The sequence below is a fragment of the Pinus tabuliformis genome, chromosome 1_2 (assembly GCF_031772625.1).
Source record: "Pinus tabuliformis cultivar Carrire ecotype Pingquan chromosome 1_2, CPIR1, whole genome shotgun sequence".
NCBI classification, from domain to species: domain Eukaryota; kingdom Viridiplantae; phylum Streptophyta; class Pinopsida; order Pinales; family Pinaceae; genus Pinus; species Pinus tabuliformis.
The window spans coordinates 836,216,119-836,235,059 of NC_142298.1; the positions used below are offsets into that span (position 1 = coordinate 836,216,119).

At 33.5% G+C, this 18,941-nt stretch overlaps 1 pseudogene; it reads left to right on the forward strand.

Moving 5' to 3' along the window:
* Window positions 1-13,615: 13,615 nt before the first annotated feature.
* LOC149208530 (aldehyde oxidase GLOX pseudogene) lies at window positions 13,616-15,754 on the forward strand (annotated as a pseudogene).
* Window positions 15,755-18,941: the final 3,187 nt, after the last annotated feature.

The window sequence follows — 18,941 nt, forward strand, 5'->3', positions numbered from 1 at the left end:
GTAATTGGATTTAGGTAAAAGTTTTGGAGGGTATTGTAGCAGCGACAACAATATCACAGTTATTTTTATCATTTTTTAATAACATAACATCATCCACATAAATTAACAATAGAAATGCATAACTTCTTATACGCATACTTCCTTTATTCATTATGATTCAATTTTCTAACTAATGTATATACCTCTATAATTAAAATAGAGGAGACATTCTTATTCCATTTCTATTATAATCTTGATTTTGACCAGTCTCCTAATTTTATCATTTATTGGAATCCTCAATTTTATAGTGATATTTTCATGTAATTAGAAAGTAACCCTTCTTCACTCTACTTGAATTCTTACTTTCTACATTATTTTTCAAATTTTTTAGTAAATGTGTGCTAATTTTTATAAAAACCAAAGAAGCAATAATAAATATCATTTCTTCATCTCTTTTTCAAAACATTGACAAGTTATGAGATGGTCAATGGTTGAATTCTTAGACCAAAAGAAACCCAAGAAAAATCCTTCACAATTTTCCTATTAATAGTCCAAATTCAAGGATTCTCAGACTAGTCCGTTTATTCCGAATTGAATGGTTGTCGCCATGATGGTTGGACGAAGCCAAACGGTCTGAAATATTCATGAACAGTGAATATGGAGGTATATTTTAAAGGAACGGAACCAGTTCTTATCCAAGAGACAAGTTCTGTTCTTATCTTATATGCAAGGGTGTAGAGTAGAAAAAGTCCGGTCTTGCCTATTGTTTTTGGCGACTAAGTACACGATACGGATTGGTTGGAATTACTCGTGACTTTAGATTTCGACATAATGAATGCTTACTGATCTTAGATTTCGACGTAGTGAATGCTTATTGATCTATGTTCTAGCAGCAATAGCCGTCCACCCGGGATCACTGAAGTAGTTATAATTAGATGACCTATATGTTTTTTAAATTATGGATGTGGATGTGGATGTGGATGTGGATGTGGATGTGGATGTAGATGTGAGTTTTTTTTTTTTTCCTCATCTATGTAAGTGTTTGCCCAAATTTTGGATGTTTCTAACTTGGTTATGCAGTTGAGGTTCATAAATATATTTATAATAGATAAATAAATTGGATCCATTGTAATATGTACTTATTGAAGGAGACGATCATTTTTTTAATTTATGTAATGTATTAATTTTTTGATTTTAGAAAATTTACACATTAATAAATTATTAATTTTTATTTTATTTTATTTGATATTGTAGTGAAAATTTAACCTATACCAAGGCTATTTATAATATCAAAATTAAAAGAAATATTATATATAGATATATTAAAAGCATGATTATATCTAGAAATTTTAAGTTTGGAAGTAAATAAGTTTTTTAATTTTTTTTTAATGTAATTGAAACTCCAACTTTCATGTATAAGGATGCTCACACTTATTTGTAATATTGGGGATAACGGAGGGAATCATCTTAATGAAATTATTAATTCCAAATTTAAGAAGAAAACTAAGATACTATAATGAGGTGATCAACTCTAATATTCCAAACAAAAAAAATCTTTCTTCTTAATCTCACGAGCTTTAGAGTGAAAATTGGGCTTGATCAATTCTTAAATAGCCTTGAGATAAAAGAATTTAAAAATGAAAAACACTTTCTTTTATATTATCCATTTTACACTAACATTTACTTTGATTTTCCAAATATTTATTACACTTTCAATTTTCTTGACCTTTTAAATCCATAAAATTAGAATAATTTAAGAGTACTTCACTCACCTTTTTATTTAAATATAAAAATAAAATATTAAACCATTTTTATTTATCTCTTACATTCTTAAAATCCAATAGACCATATAAATACCAATAAACTTTAATGTTCGGACTTTTTATCACTAACCTTTTTTTTAAATAAAAAAAAATCCCTGCTTTTATAGACAGATTTCCATTTAACTTTTTTCTTTTAAATAATAAAACACTTCACTACTTACCCACATTTCCAAACAAATGTCAATCTAGCTAACATACGATCAAGATAATAGATGGGAAAGTGATATGCTTTCAACCCAGCCCAATTTATTACTACGAAATTTTGGAGCCGAATATAATTTATATAATTACAACTTAATTATATGTAAATCATGGTTGATTTGTCTGGTTTCAACGGGGTCCAATTGATTTTTTTTTTTCAGAGAAAAAAAAACAAGAATTGATTATATTAAAGATAATATAACTGTCTAAGATGTACATAAAGGTGGCATTTGAAGCCACCGTCTATGATATAGAGAAATGATCAGAAAACAGATAGTCCAGAAAAAGAAATCATAAGGTAGATTGACCTGTGATTTAATAAAGACTGTAAAGCATATATGCATCACATCTTGGATCAGAGTTACCAAAATACAAAAAAACAGATAACTGTTGGATAGCTATGTTGAAATTGATTCAAATAGCCCAATGATGCAGAGGAAAATATTGGAAAAGGGAGCTTTTGAATCCTGGAATATATTGTGGTTCCTCCAGATCCAGCGCACCATATCATGATGATGAAAAGGAAGCTCATTGGCTTTTGTTGGGAGCTCCACCAGGCAAAAGCTCCACGAATAGAGTCAAAGACAACATGTGGAAAACCAAAATAAATTTCTAATTCATACCAGATAAGTTGTGAAGATCTGCATTGGACAAACATATGTAGATTTGTTTCTTCGTCAGATTCACACATCCTGCATCGGCTGGGACCTTTCCATCCTCTTCTTCTCAGATTATCCCATGAGAGATTCTTGTTGTAGTAGACCAGCCATGTGAAGAAGATCATCCTGGTGGCATCCAGTTTTCCAGAAAGACATGGAGAAGATTGGGGTCGCACGCAATGCCCTTGAAGAGATGATACCAAGATAGATTTCCTTCGCGCGTGCATGGTTCTGAGCACTTGACCAAACAAGGCAATCCAGGGAGCCAGGTCTACGGATTCCGCTACCTTTAAGAGAAGATTGAACGGCGATCCATGAAGAGCAGAGGTCATCGGGGAGGCCAAGGTCTTTCGCGTCCTTCCATTGGGGGACAGAGCCGTGCCAATCAGAGATGAGATGGTAACATGTAAAAAATCTTTTTCTGTGAAGTGCAAATAATAGTGGATTCTTTTTCATAGAAGATGATTTTGTTGGTTTGTTTTTTTAGTTTTAAATAATTGTATTTTTAGAGAATCATAAAGAAATGATAAACATTTTTACATTAAAAATATGGTTATGAGGAGAAATCTATTTCAATAATAAGTTAAACAATATGTAAAACAATAATTTTGTAATTTTTTTTTATTTTTAAGTTAAGCCTTATAAATATGTTAAATATGTTAAGTCTGGGTTAAATAATTAAGAAATAAAGGAAAATGTTAAGTTTAGTAAAATTGATATGTTTAATTAATTTGATATTAGCAAATTGTCTTTTAAGTGGAAGGAAACTATTTTCTTGAATGGTATCCAATATTAATATTGAAAATTTCATTCGGTTAAAAATAGAAATATTAAGAATATTATTACATCTAAATTTAAAAAATTGTGATACTGGTGCAACAAATAATTAGAAATAAAAGAATGTTAAGATATTACAAGTTATCTATATGAATTAAACAATTAAAAAACATGAATATGCATCAATCCATAATATGTATCAAAATATTTACCTCATGATATATTTGACATTGTCAAGATCTTAAATAAATAAGGACAAAATTTAACTATCTTATAACTTCTTTATTATTATTATTATTATGAAGAATCAATATATGATCTGAAAATATACACATTTAGGAACCATTTAATCAATAAAGAATTATAAAACACCAATCATAAGAGTTCAATTTCATAAATAAAAACCAAACCTAACATGATATTTATAGAAATGACATTTTCTTAATTAAATTGAACATAAGTAACTTTGAATTAAATCTCAACTCTTTGTCCATAACAATTTCACCTAAATAAATTAAAATTAAAATTATGAAAAAAACAAATTCTCACGACTTTTATAAGAAAAAAAAGAAAAAAAACATTAGAAAATTCTTAAAACCTTATAAATTGAAATAATTTCTCATTTTTATTTTCTTAAAACCTTATAAATTGAAATAATTTCTCAAAATAACTAAATTGAAAATCACACTATTAAAATATCCTCCGTATACCCGCATTAATAACGAAATTCCAAAATTTTTAACTCAAACTATGGTGATCCAGTAATCCAAATAATCCCTTACCGTACCAAAAGTGTGATAAACCATATCCAGTCAAATTTAACTTAATGTAAGACGTTCACCATCAGCGTCAATATACACAAATTTATAAAACAATTAAAAAAGTTCAAAAATCATCAACTTATATTTATAATAAAAAATAATTTACAAACACTTAAATTTATTTTTTATTTTTAATTCTTAATTTTTATGTACTTAGATTTAAAGCTTTTCAATTTTCAATTGCTTTTGGATGTCAACCGCTAGTCATACATATGCGAGGTTAAGCAAATTACCTGGTTTCAAAAATCATCAACTTATATTTATAATAAAAAATAATTTACAAATACTTAAATTTATTTTTTATTTTTAATTCTTAATTTTTATGTACTTTAATTTAAAGCTTTTCAATTTTCAATTTCCTTTGAATGTCAACCACTAGTCATACATATGCGAGGTTAAGCAAATTGCGTGGCTTTATTGTTGTATATTAATTTTACAAATTTAATTTCTAATATATACATACATATAATTTTATTCTTTTAAACAAATTATGTAAGTAAATTACTTTAAATAATAAATATTTAATTTATATTGCTAATTTTTATTTTCATATGTTTTTATGTCGGTCAAAAAATATTTATTAAGTTTCCAAAAAATATAATTTTCATTCTAGATCATTTTTTTTTCTCAGCTTCACTTTGAATGGATTAGTTAGCTAGAAAAGTGACACAAAAACACAAAAGATATTGCCAAGTTTCAAAAAAGCTACATAAACAAAAAGTTCTAACATTCCAAAACAATGACAACACTAAGAAGCAATCTATGGATAGCATTTCCGGAGGAGGATCAACTAACTAAACAACACCATGGCTGAATGCGAAGTCCAAGTCTTCATGAACATGGAAATCGATATGGGCCAAGTGAGCTTCAATTTTTTCTATCCGCTCGTTGCTTCTATGTTGGTTTCAGCGAACTGAGGTGAGCCACTACAATGTTTCCCATTGGTTGAACTGCAGAACATTAACGTACACAATGAGTTCATTATGGTCTTCGTACCTTTTCTCCCATAGAATGTCGAGGCTGGCCACCATGTTCCGCAACTAGTTAGCAATTGAAGTGAGTGAGGGCTCTTGCTCCACATGCCTCGATGACTAGGCATGGATGTGGGCAACCTCACCCTCCTTGTCAAATTTATTGTCCCCCTCATTGGCTCTTTATCCCTTTAAGTCTCTGTAGTCGCCACCCCACCATGCTCGACCCTGTCAGTGTTTCATCTTTGCAACAGGCATGCCACACCAGATGTGTTAGGATCCCAAGACATTGAAGTCACTCTTACTCCACTAACCAACATAATACCACGACTGAGGATAGTCAACCACTCGAATCCCATAATGACCATGTCTACTACCAACCACAATCTAGCCACTAGGGAAAGAAAATCTCTTGAATGGCTTGACACAAGACCCCCAAACACCACAAATTCTCCAAAAATAGAAATAAACAAATCCATCAACATGACTCATGCGGTCTAAATTGTCACCATCTTGCAGACAATCAAAAATGACAAAGTCATGTATGAAAGAGCCATGCACTAGACCAACTCTCCCAACACCCAAACTGAGCCAATGGCTCAAAAATAGTCGACTCTAGATGACCTAGTAACCAAAAACAAGCTAGTACCAACATAGGAACAAATCCACAACTACCAAGCACTGATCAAAAGTAGAGGATGAAATGTAGTAAAAGCCCAAGTTAGAAGTGTTAGTTACCTCAATTCCAACTAGAATTCGAGACATAAGGTTGTAAATGAGCACCACACTTTGAATTGAAACAATAATAGGAGCTTTGGATGCAACAACCGTAGTCCATAGACAACCCCAAATCTCTTCCCTTAAATCCACACTATCCTACAAATCCCCCAGTCAAGATTCTCATTGCACATTAAACACACTTCTCCATCAACGAGTGAACTCATACCACCCAAGCTATAGGGCATGCACATGTAGTAGCCTTATGCATTCTCTGTCTGATTAAAACTATTTAACATTCCTTCCATAACAAGTTCGCGGAAAATGACAAAGGTGTTCACCTTCTCCCCTATATAACAACCCTGCCCCTTCTTGATGGTCCCAACATTCCCCTACCACATCTCTCAATCATTGCCAAAGCTCCCAACTCACATCATGCTCAGTGATATCACCTGTTGGGGACTATGTCATATACTATCCATTCACCCACCCCATTGGGGTTTTTGAAAGATATATTTATTTTAAACTAGAATTTTTGCTTCTTCTTTTTATATATGTCGTACGATTTAATAAAAAGAGTATATTCTCCATCACCCTTACATAAACATAGATTATATTAAATTATAACCTTAATCTTAATCTTCAGAATTAAATAATTTTTTTTGTACTTATTACATTTTTAATTATTTTAACAATATCATCTATGTACTTTGTAACTACTAAAAAGAATAAACATGAAACAAAATAAGATTAAGATAATTAAATTAATTAATTAATTAATTAAATTAAATTGGGAAAGAATTAATTTTGTAAAAAATTAAAATAAGAAATTTCCCTTAATTATAGAAGGACATAATTTCACTTTTACAATAATATAAAGGGATACTTTTACACACAAATATCAATAAAACATATATGGACTCTGTGAGATGTATTAGTGACATTTATAATTTAGATTTGGTAATAATATAAAGGGATACTTTTATATGCAAATATCAATAAGAGATATATTGATTTTTTGAGATGTATTGGTCACATCTTCCTCTCTACTATTTTACTTATGTTCATTGGAATAGATCCATTTTAACTCTCGATCTATCAAGTGCCTAGAGGGATCAAGTCTCCTAGGTGCAAACCTCTTTTTTGAGTGAAAAACTTGAGAAACGGTTTGAACCTCGAGATATTTGATCCCTCTCGATGCTTGATTGATCTAGAGTTAGCATGGATCTAGGTTGGTTTCTGTCGTGTGTAGCCAAGGAAAATCTATCGAACATATGATTAATTTTATCAATAATATGTATATACATATAATTTTAATATAATCATTTTAAATATGCTAAATATGTCTGAGATTTATCTAGTCATTTTAATTGTAAATTCTCTTACTTACATTAGTTTGTTGAGATGATAAATATTGTTAATCACTTTAATGATGGAAAATGATGAAATAAAAATTTTGAATGCAAAGTTATCCATAAACTGTCGTAGATATTCCACTAGACAGTTCGTCACAACAAATCTATTAATGCTATATTAAAAATCTAAAAATTCTATACTATTATAATTTATTAAAATTTAAGATCTATGGATTTAACTGTAATTAGTGCATGCATGCGAATGGAAGTTATGTAGGAAAGTAGAGAACAAAAAAATAAGCTCAGATGCACATAAGACACAATATATGCTCTATGGGAAATCCTTTTGGGAGAAAATCTAGCTAGAAGGTGAGGTGGCTCCGCTCTATTTCTCTGTTTGTAAATATGGCTACATGTACAAATAAGTAATGCCCGTGGCCTATAGGCTACTATAGTGCATAGATCCTCTCTGTGTTCCCTACCTCTTATCTCTGCTAAGTTATGGAACAAAATTCTCTCAAAATAAGAGAAAGCCTCTTCCTCCTAATGGTCTGGTTATAACACAACCCAATAGACTACTAGGGGTTAAGTTTGACTGCATCAACTCTTATCTAGAGCTACAAAATATACTCTTCTAGAGCCTTTTGCATCATAAACATGTGGCTAGCCCCTTTTCCATGAATAATGGGGGCTAACACGACATCCTCCCAAACTATAGGTGTGAAAACAAGAAGGTCAAGTTCTGAGTGGCATAAAATTTCCATACAAACTTTGATTGACACGCTTCTTGCACCATTGCAAAGATCTATGTAAAATAACATGAAAAGGTTCATCGCTTTGGTGGCAAATTTTTACCCCGAAAAAATATCATTTGATGTCTCAAAATGCTCCCAGAAGGTTTCAGACCCCGTTTTACGAAATTGGATCTCACGGTTAAAAACAATCCTGTGAGATGATTCCTTCACTTTTCCCACTCCAAATGCATAGAGAAGGATGGAAAAAAATATAATCATCCAATTCGGATCACCAAGTGACAATGTAATAATGTTTAATGATAGAAAATGTGAATAATAAGAATGTAAAAAATTACAAATAGTTTTCATTATGATCAATCTGGAACTGTTTTCTTGTACTATTCTTATTGTCACCCTTGTTAGTTTTGTCATCTTTTCATATTGATTATATGAAAAGGACAGCTGAAGTCATAAACCATTTAAATATTTAGCTCAAGCTATTGTAGTAAACAACATACCTTGTCTCTGTTGCTCTCCAATATTAATAGGTTGAATTACTATAACACAAAAATCAATGTACATTGTCAATATTTTTTTTACTTACAATGAAATCAACGCATACTGTTGATCTAATCACTTTAAAATTAATTTAAGATCATACATACAATTACATCAAATTAGAAATCAACATCTACACTGAAATCAATGCATCTAATGCAAGCAATCAAATAATATTAGAAAACAACATGTAAACTAAAACCAATGCATGTAATGGAAGTAATCAAATAGGATTAAAAATCAACATCTAAACTCAAATCAATCCATCTAGTGCAATTAATAAAATAGGATTAGAAACCAACATCTACACCGAAATAAATGCATCTAGTGCAAGACATCAAATAGGATTAGAGATCACCATCTACATTGAAATCAATGCATTTAGTGCAAGCAATCAAATAAGATTAGAAATCATATACAATGAAATCAATGCATCTAGTGAAAGCAATAAAACACAACTAGAAATCAACATCTACATTGAAATTAATGCATCTAGTGAAAGCAATAAAATAGGATTATAAATCACCCTCTACACTGAAATCAATGTGTTTAGTGCAATAAATCAAATAGGATTAGAAATAATCTACATTTAAATCAATGCGTCTAACTCAAGTAATCAAATATTATTAGAAATTAACATCTTCACTAAAATCAATGCATCTAATGCATGAAATCATATAGGATTAGAAATCACCATCTACACTGAAATCAATGCATTTAGTGCATGAAATCATATAGGATTAGAAATCACCATCTACACTGAAATCAATGCATCTAGTACAAGAAATATTTTTACCTCTCTCCCCCATCCATCTATATCTATATCTCCCTCCATATCTCCTTCTTTGTCCCTCTATCTCACCGCCCCCCCAAACGTGCATGCTCTCTCACTCCATATTTATCAATCTCTTTCTCCCTCCCTCCCTGTATCCATCTCTATTTTCTTCCCTCTCTTCACCTTCCATCTATATCTCTCTCCCCCTCTGTCTCTCTATATCACCCCCAAAACATACACTCTCTTTCTCCAATCTACCTATCTATCACTCCCTCCTCCTACTCCTTCCTCTCTCTCTCTCTCTCTCTCTCTTCCCCTTCTCTCTCTACCCCCCACTTCTATCTCTTTTCCCTGCTACTATCCTCTCTCCCTCTATCTCCATATTCCTTATCACTCCCTCTCTCCCCCCCTCCCCCTCCATCTTCATCTCTCTTTCCACATCTCTCTCTCTCTCTCTCTCTCTCTCTCTCTCTCTCCAACTCTATTACTATATGCCTCTCTCTCTCTCCTTCTCTCCCCCCTTCTCTCCATCTCTCCTTCTTTGTCTCATTATCTCACCCCAAAACATACACACTCTCTCTCCATCTCTCCCTTGTCACTCCCTCTCTCTCTCCACTTCCCACTCTCTGTTTATTTATTCTTCCCTCCCTCTCTCCCCCTCCAACTCCATCTCTCTATCCTGGCCTCTCTCCTCCTCTCTCTCAAGTCCTCCAATCCTTCCTCTCTCTCCCTTTCTCTCCTACCTCCTTTTCTCTTCCCACATCTCTCTCTCTCTCTCCCCTACAATCCTCTCTTTTACCCCATCACTCTCTTCCTCTCTCTCAATTCCTCTCTCTCGTCTGTCCTCTCTCTCCCTTTCTCTCCTGCCTCCCTCTATATCCTCACCCCCCTCTCTCTCTTCCCTCCAATCCTCTATCTTCACACATCTCTCTCTCTCTCTCTCTCCGACTGTGTTACTATATCCCTCCATTTCTCCTTCTCTCTCCTTCTCTCCCCTCTTGTCTCCATCTTTGATAATTTGTCTCTTTAACTCACCCCTAAACATACACACTCTCTATCCATATCTCCCTTGTCACTAGCTCTCTCTCTCCACTTCTCACTCTCTATTTATTTCTTCCTCCCTCTCTCTCTTCCCCTCCAACTCCATCTCCCCATCCCTCCCTCTCTCTCTTCCCCTCCAACTCCCTCTCCCTATCCCTCCCTCTCTCCTCCTCTCTCAAGTCCTATCTCTCTTCCTTCCTCTCTCTCACTTTCTTGCATACCTCCCTCTATCTTCCCCCATCTCTCTCTCTCTCTCTCTCTCTCTCTCTCCAATCCTCTCACTATCTCCCTCCCTCTCTCCTTCTCCCTTCCTCTCTCCTTCTCTCTCTCTCCCACCTCCATCTTTATGTCTCCCTCTCCCTCTCTTACCCTTCTCTACCTCTCACTCCTCTCGCTCTCCTTCTCTTCATTCATCATCTCCCCTTTCCTTCAGTTTATCTCCATCTCTCCCTTATCACTGCCCCTATCTCTCCACCTCTATCACTCAATGTCTTTGTTCTTCCCTCCCATATATATCTAAGGTTATTATATATATCATGATATATTAATATATATTATAATATAACAAATTTAATATTGTATTAATCCAAAGTTATTAAATTTAATAATATTAATATTATAATATATTAATATGAATATTAGATTTAATAATAATAAAATATTAATATTCTAATATTAATAGTAGGGTTAATAATATTTTCTTGGCATGGTATTAATGATAATTTGGTCTATGCTATTTGGCCCATGGCATTAATAATAATTTGTCCCATGGTATTTGGCCCATAGGCTTCACCTAAGTAAAACCTTTTTTTGTAAATATAAAGAGGTTTATGGAGTAAATATACAAGGAGGTTTTCTTTATTTACCATACCTCTAGTTTATTTATATTTTTATTTATTTACCATACCTCTAAAGTATAAAAAGAGGTTTTACTTATTTACCATACCTCTGGTTTATTTATATTTTATTTATTTACCATACCTCTTTTTTGAGTGTGCGTAACCTCTTCTTATTTTAAATTTATGTTGTGTTTATACATAATAATAATTAAATTGATTTTTAAATAGGATCGAGAGACTAAAAGAGTTAAAAGTTCAATGTTAAACATTACATGTTTAAGTTTACGTCCCCGTACGTCCCTTGGCGCTATAAATGTTATTGAATTTTGAATAGATATAAGTTTATTCAGTCAAAAACCAGTGAAAATTGAATGTTCAATCTTGAGGTTTTTGAAAATTTTCTTTTATAATTGGTGAGCATTAAGTTTCAAGAATTTTAATTTAATTAACACAATCAAATAAACTAGATGGTTACTAATTCATGATAAGTATTAAAACATTGACATCATGATACATGCCATGTTCTTAAAATTACAAAATAATAAAAATTAAACTATAAATTGATTTTATGTTATTATTATTATTATTTTGTTTAAAAGAATTAACATATAAGTTATATATATAGACATTTTAAAAAACATATTTTTAAAGGGATTTGTTACAACACCACTGGCCAATGCCATAACTTATCAATACCATATAGCAAAAAAAAAACCATAATTCATTTCATATGAAACTTGCTCAAATGCTTCTTTTTTTTTAATTCATAAATTTAATTAAGAGAGGAAAAGGGCATAAATACTTGGGAGATAAATCTCAACCTTGATATGTGAATAATAATAATAATATTCTAGAATAATTTGCGGAGGTTAAATTCCTACCATCCATCTAATAATATCAATTCAATTATGAGGTGGATGGTAGAGACTTAACATTTAAGAATATTTTACATTATTTATAGTAGTATACACAAATCAAAGGTTGACATTTATCTCCATAGTTATGCCCTTTTTTCTTTTTAATTAAATTAATTAACTAGAATTTTCATGGTAAAGTGTAGATAAATCTCCATGATTAAGAATTTTGTTCCATATTTTGATATATATGTTTATTTTTTCGTAAATAATAATAATAATAAAGTTATAATTTAATTAATTATTATGATTTTTTAAATTTTAGTAATGTGAGATGTACAGTGAAACAAGTGGTCAAGGTTGTGTAGACCTTGCCATTGAAATTAAGGATTATATTGCTACAAAATTTTCATATAGAAAAGGGTAGAATGATACATATAAAGTATACTACCAAATATTTAAACTAATATTATAATAATATGGAGAAGATTAATAAATATTTTTCATATGTAAGCTAACAACAAATGATCATTCTAAGAAATTGTTTTACAAAGCACGATTGTATTCATATTTATATGAAAAATTTTGAAAAATTATATTTTCCTTAAAAAAATCTTATTTAGTTAGGAACTAGTAACTATATTTTCCTTAAAAAACAAAATCTTGTAATTCAGTTAGGAAGTAGTAACTTTGGTAGAGCTTGTTCAAATCACATTTACATTATGTGCATATACAATTAAATGAAGTAAATGAAGTCTCATTCATATATGTGCATATACAACGAAATGAAGTCTCATTCATATAGATCTATATTACATATGGTTTTATGTGCAATTACATATCGTTGATCAATTTGCTATTGCACTCAACATGGTGCTAATACCCCATGTTGAGTTTAGCCGGGTGGACGGCTATCGCTGCTAGAACGTACATCAATAAGCATTCACTACGTCGAAGCATTCATTATGTCGAAATCTAAAGTCACGAGTAATTCCAACCAATCCGTATCTGCTCGTGTACTTAGTCGCCAAAAACAATAGGCAAGACCGGACTTTTTCTACTCTACATCCTTGCATATAAGATAAGAACAGAACTTGTCTCTTGGATAAGAACTGGTTCCCTTCCGTTCCGTTCCTTTAAAATATACCTCCATATTCACTGTTCATGAATATTTCAGACCGTTTGGGTTCGTCCAAGCATCATGGGGACAACCATTCAATTCGGAATAAACGGACTGAGTCTGAGAATCCTTGAATTTGGAACCAGTCAAGAAAGATTGGAATTACCTCGCATTTCAATAGAGAGGATACAAAAATTTGTACAGCATCCAAACCCTAGACAACATTTGACTTTGGAATTAACGGGATGAGTCCAACCAATCAGCAAAGCTTGGAATTACTCCACATTCCAGCGGAGAGAATGTCAAAAAATTGTGGCCCTGCATATCGAATCTAATGTTTTATTTATTGAGACTTGAGATATTGTTTTTAGTTTAATTTCATTAAAATACGATGGTCAACACGGACAATCATGCTGCTGTGTACGTTTGCTTCATGGCAACCACAGGGTTTCCGTTCATGTGCAGTGGCAAACATTATTAAAAGTCCATACAGCTAGCTGCTAGGTATCTTGCAATGGACTTCAAATTTTAGATAAGTTAGTTAACTGCCTCGTGAAATCTGCCGTTTGATAAGTTCAAAGTGGCCATCCAATTGAATATAGTGGCGTGCAAATTTGGTTAATCGAGGCAGGCCGACAACACCGTCATGCAAATTCTACTTAAGCCTCCAATCTGTTAGTTTGTTCACTGTATTCGCAGACCTAAGCATGGTGGTGAGAGCGAAGCTCAAAATGTTGCGATGGATTTGTCTGTTACTGTTGGTGAATTCATGGCTGTGGCTTCTGGTCGAAGGTCAAGGAGCTGCGTCTGTGGGTGACTGGCAACTGCTGGTAAAGAGTGCTGGAATATCATCGATGCACACTGCAGTTACCCGTTTCAACACAGTCGTTATGCTGGACCGGACCAACATCGGTCCGTCTCAGATAAAATTGCCCAACGGAAGATGCAGAATTAATCCACTGGACCAAATTCTCCAGCGCGACTGCACGGCCCACAGCGTTATGCTAAACCTCGCCAACAACGGGATACGCCCGCTGTTCATTCAGACCGATACATGGTGTTCGTCGGGACAGTTTCTGCCCGACGGAACGCTGCTACAGACCGGCGGGAACCTGGACGGTGGGCGGAAGTTGAGGAGAATCGCACCCTGTCCGACGGCTGGAGCCTGCGACTGGGTCGAGGATCCCAAAACAGCGTTAGCCGAACCGCGGTGGTATGCGACCGATCAGCTCCTGCCTGACGGCAGAGTAATCGTCGTGGGAGGCAGAGCGGTTTTCACTTACGAATTCGTGCCGAAAGCGAGAGGAGAAGGAAGCTTTTCACTGCCATTTCTGAGAGCCACCAATGATGCACAAAACGACAACTATTATCCGTTCGTACATCTTCTGCCCAACGGAAATCTTTATATTTTCGCAAACAGAGATTCCATTGAATTGAATTACAATACCCGGGCCGTTGTCCGCAATTTCCCTACCATACCCGGGGAGCCAAGAAATTACCCTTCGGGAGGCAGCTCGGTGCTTCTCCCGCTCGACGGCCCGAGCGGTTACCAGGCTGCCGAGGTCCTTGTCTGCGGAGGGGCCCAGTTTGGGGCCTTTCGACAGCCCGCCAAACAACTTCTGACCTCTCCCTCATGCGGGAGAATGGTGATCACCGCGAAGGCCCCTGCTTGGGCCATGTCGAATATGCCCATGAGACGATGCATGGGCGATATGATAATTCTTCCTTCTGGCGAAGTGCTTATCATCAACGGCGCGTTGCGAGGATCTCAGGGCTACGGAGATGCCTCGCAACCGATCTTGAATCCCGTCATTTACAATCCCGGACGGCGCAGATTTGCTGTCATGAAAGCGACTGCCATACCTCGCCTGTATCATTCCACTGCCAATTTGCTGCCCGACGGTCGTGTGTTGGTTGCGGGGAGTAATACTCATCTGTTCTATACTTTCACTGGCGCCTTTCCTACGGAATTGAGAGTGGAAGCTTTCTTGCCTCCGTATCTCGACAAGAGTTTTAAAGCTAGACGCCCCCAGATCACGAATGCCCCTGCTCGCGTTCGCCATGGACAGACATTTACAGTGGTTTTTACTCTTCCTGGTCCGCTCACAGCATTGGAAATGAATCTTCTCAGTGCGCCATACTCGACGCATTCGTATTCTCAGGGTCAGCGAATGCTAAGGCTGAAATTGGCGGCGGCGGTTCGCGTGGCAGCCAATAGGTACTCCGTCGCTGTTACAGCTCCTCCCAATGGGAATATTGCACCAGCCTCTTATTACATGCTGTTTCCGGTGACCCAGGGCATTCCGGGTAACGCGGCCTGGATTCAAGTCATTAATTAGAGATCAGGTCAGAAACAGAAAACTCATACTCTTAATAATTTTTGAAGTATTCTCTTTAGTTTCACAAAAACTGACGGTCCTTTACATTCCTGCAGGCAGACAATCAGCCCTGGATTAGAGCACTGCTTGACCAGAAGGCTCTTATGCTTTGGATTGGCGCAATTAGATTGCTATCGAAATTTGAAATGTAAATTTAATCGGTTCACATCTGACAAAGAAATTTGTCATGAATCGTAAGTAAATAATGGGTGTTGCACCATTGAAATAATGCATGTTGCAGCATCGATTTAGTACTTCCAGTACTCAATTGTGTGATTGTTAATAAGCAGGTCATATTAAATGACTCCGAGAAAATAATTACAGATTGAAATTTCTATTACTGATCGAGTTGTCATTGGAAATGCCAATGGCATCGTTACAATCTTATTCGTATGTGATTGAATAAAAAAAAAATTATGTTTAAAATTTGTTGTTGAGTCCAGATGCTTATTTTATTTTATAGGTCAGTATGATGTTTAAGTTTAGTTGTGGTCATCAAAGTCAAAATTTTGTTTATGGCAATTTAAAAAAAATTAAAATCTAAAAAAATCATATAAAATATTTAAATAATATTTACTCAAAAAAAATTGCAAATATAAAACATTTAAATAATATTTACTCACAAAAATTTGCAAATAAAAAAGTTAAATCTCTCGCCTAATATTAAATTTTATTTAAGATAAATCTATAATCTTTAAATATTTTAGCAAGTCATAATCTTAAATATTTTAAAGTCACTGATCAATCAGTGTCTCAACTTCAATAATGGAAAGATATTCTTATTCATTTATATGTGATTCAATAATGGAAAGATATTCTTATTCATCTATATGTGATTGGATAGGAGTAAACTTAAATGTTTGATTTATTCTTATTTATAGGATTAAACTTGATTGACTTAATTTCAATAGTCTAAAATCTACACTATATTAATATAAAAATTTAAAATTATGAGCAATGTAATTCATAAAATTTTATATTTCTATACTATTGTTTTCTATTCTGTACAAATTCCGATAGAAATTAAAACTACACCATATGAAGCAGGTATGTTACATATAATTTTGATTCAGACATACTTCCAGGCTTTCGCGAATCGATTTATGTGATCGAAATTTGAAAATACAAAACATATATGAAAAATTATGGACATGTTTAATTGAATATTTTAACGAAATTATTTACATAAAGTGGAAATTTGATCATTATTGTGATCAAGGAGGCAGTCTATTACCAAATTTAAATACGTTTTTCCTATATACCATTGCCAAAAACCTAATAACTAGATTTTCAATTTTCATTATTCATTAGAAAAAAACGTGCGGCTGAAACGGTCAAGGTATAAACCTGCTATTTGAATCACTCGTAAAAATATAACGGCCATTCTTATTGACTATTTAAATTATCGATTATGGAAATTGAGTTTTTCATTTTTGCATATATATATTAAAATTGATATAGAATTAATTTATTCCATAATTTATTAAATACAAATATATTTAAAATTATACATGAATTGGATTTATATTAATAGATAGAGTAATAATTTATTCCAAAATTTATTAAATACAAATATATTGAAAATTATACATGAATTGAATTTATATTAATAGGATAATGATGTTTGTTTGTTAAACCAGAATTAATGGCGTTGTTTAAAGATGTCACAATTTGGTTCATTTTCCTCCAAATTTGGCAAAAAATTCTTCAGAAAATTTCACTTCATTTTTGGGAGTGTTTAAATAGTATTTTTGATATCTTTGGGGCAAACGTAACTAGGATTTTTAAAAGAAGTTGTCGGACTGTGGAGATGAGAATTTCTCTTCTCAATATTGTGAATCAGGTTACATTGGAGACATCAACAGTAAATGACTGCAGTGGGACTAAACTAAAATGGATTAACTGAAACTAAACTAAGACACTTGGATGGATAGTCCAGGTGGTTGGAGTTATATTCTCCAACACTCCCCATTAATTACAACCACATATTAAGATGTTTGTTGGTCTATGTCTTAGCTAGACTTACAATTAAAAAAAAAATGATTTCAACTACATTTACTTTTCTTATTCTCTTCTTCTAGGTCATGTAGCCTCTAAATTGTTTAAGCTTTTTTTCTTCTTGTATCCTTCAAACCTTAGATTCTTCATTTGTTGGTGCAGGTATTCCATTGTTACAAGTTGTCTAAGCATGTTTTGGACTTCTTCGAAAATCGGCTTGTATGTGGACTGCTACCACATGTCATTTTTTTGTTGTGTGATCTTCATCATCAATTTGTTGCAACATAAGTTTATAATAAAAATTTATTTCTTCAAGACTCCAATACTTGCAAATTTTATTAATCATCAAAGATGTCTTCAACGTGTTTGTATGTGGACTGCTACCACATGTCATCTTTTGTTGTGTGATCTTCATCATCAATTTTCTGCAACATAAGTTTATAATAAAAATTTATTTCTTCAGGAATCCAATACTTGCAAATTTTATTAATCATCCAAGATGTCTTGAACGTTCATTTTTGCAGCTTCTATGTAAACTTTATCAAGGCATGGTCTTGCAAACCATGCTTCAAGGAAATTTAACTCTTCTTCATAATCATTGTGTGTACCTGCACACTGGAAATCAATGTTAGAATTATAAATATTTGTTAAACCACATTGGTTTCATTCCTTCTCTGTAATGAGATCTTTCCCTTATTGCACTTCCAGCTCTACTCCTGCCTTTGTCTTTGTTTTCTTTTTGTCAGCTTCCTTCTTTGCCTGTGCCTCTGTCTCTGTCTTTGTCTCTTCCACTTCTTTATTAACCTGTGGTGTTGCAAAAAGGTTGTCTTCCATTGACTCAAGTTTTTTTTTATCACTGTATAGAATCATGTCTATATGATGTTTTTTTGCATCATCTACAACCATTCATCATTAGACAACAAATATTCATCAAATATAACATTCACAAATTGAATTGTTGGATTACCATAACACTAACTTCTCTAATGGAAACTTTACTATCATCAGCAAGTTTTGTTGCTTGATTAACTAAATATCCATCCACTTGTGCTTGTGTATAGTTGAAATCATGAGCATCTACATACTCCTTCTCTATTGCTTCTCTAAAATTTTCACAATCATCATCCACTTGTGACTGAGCATAGTGGGATTCGCCAAACTTTTCATCTCGTTGTAGCTTTGTCTTTTCCACAGAAAAAGACCATCCTTTTATTAAAAAAAGGGGTTACATAAAATATGTAAGCAAATCGCCGAGACTGTATCCACCAGCAAGCGGGGAAAGTCTCAGCCTGCTGCCAAACCTGCTCACTGATAAAACAGAGAAAGCCACCGCAAGAAGGA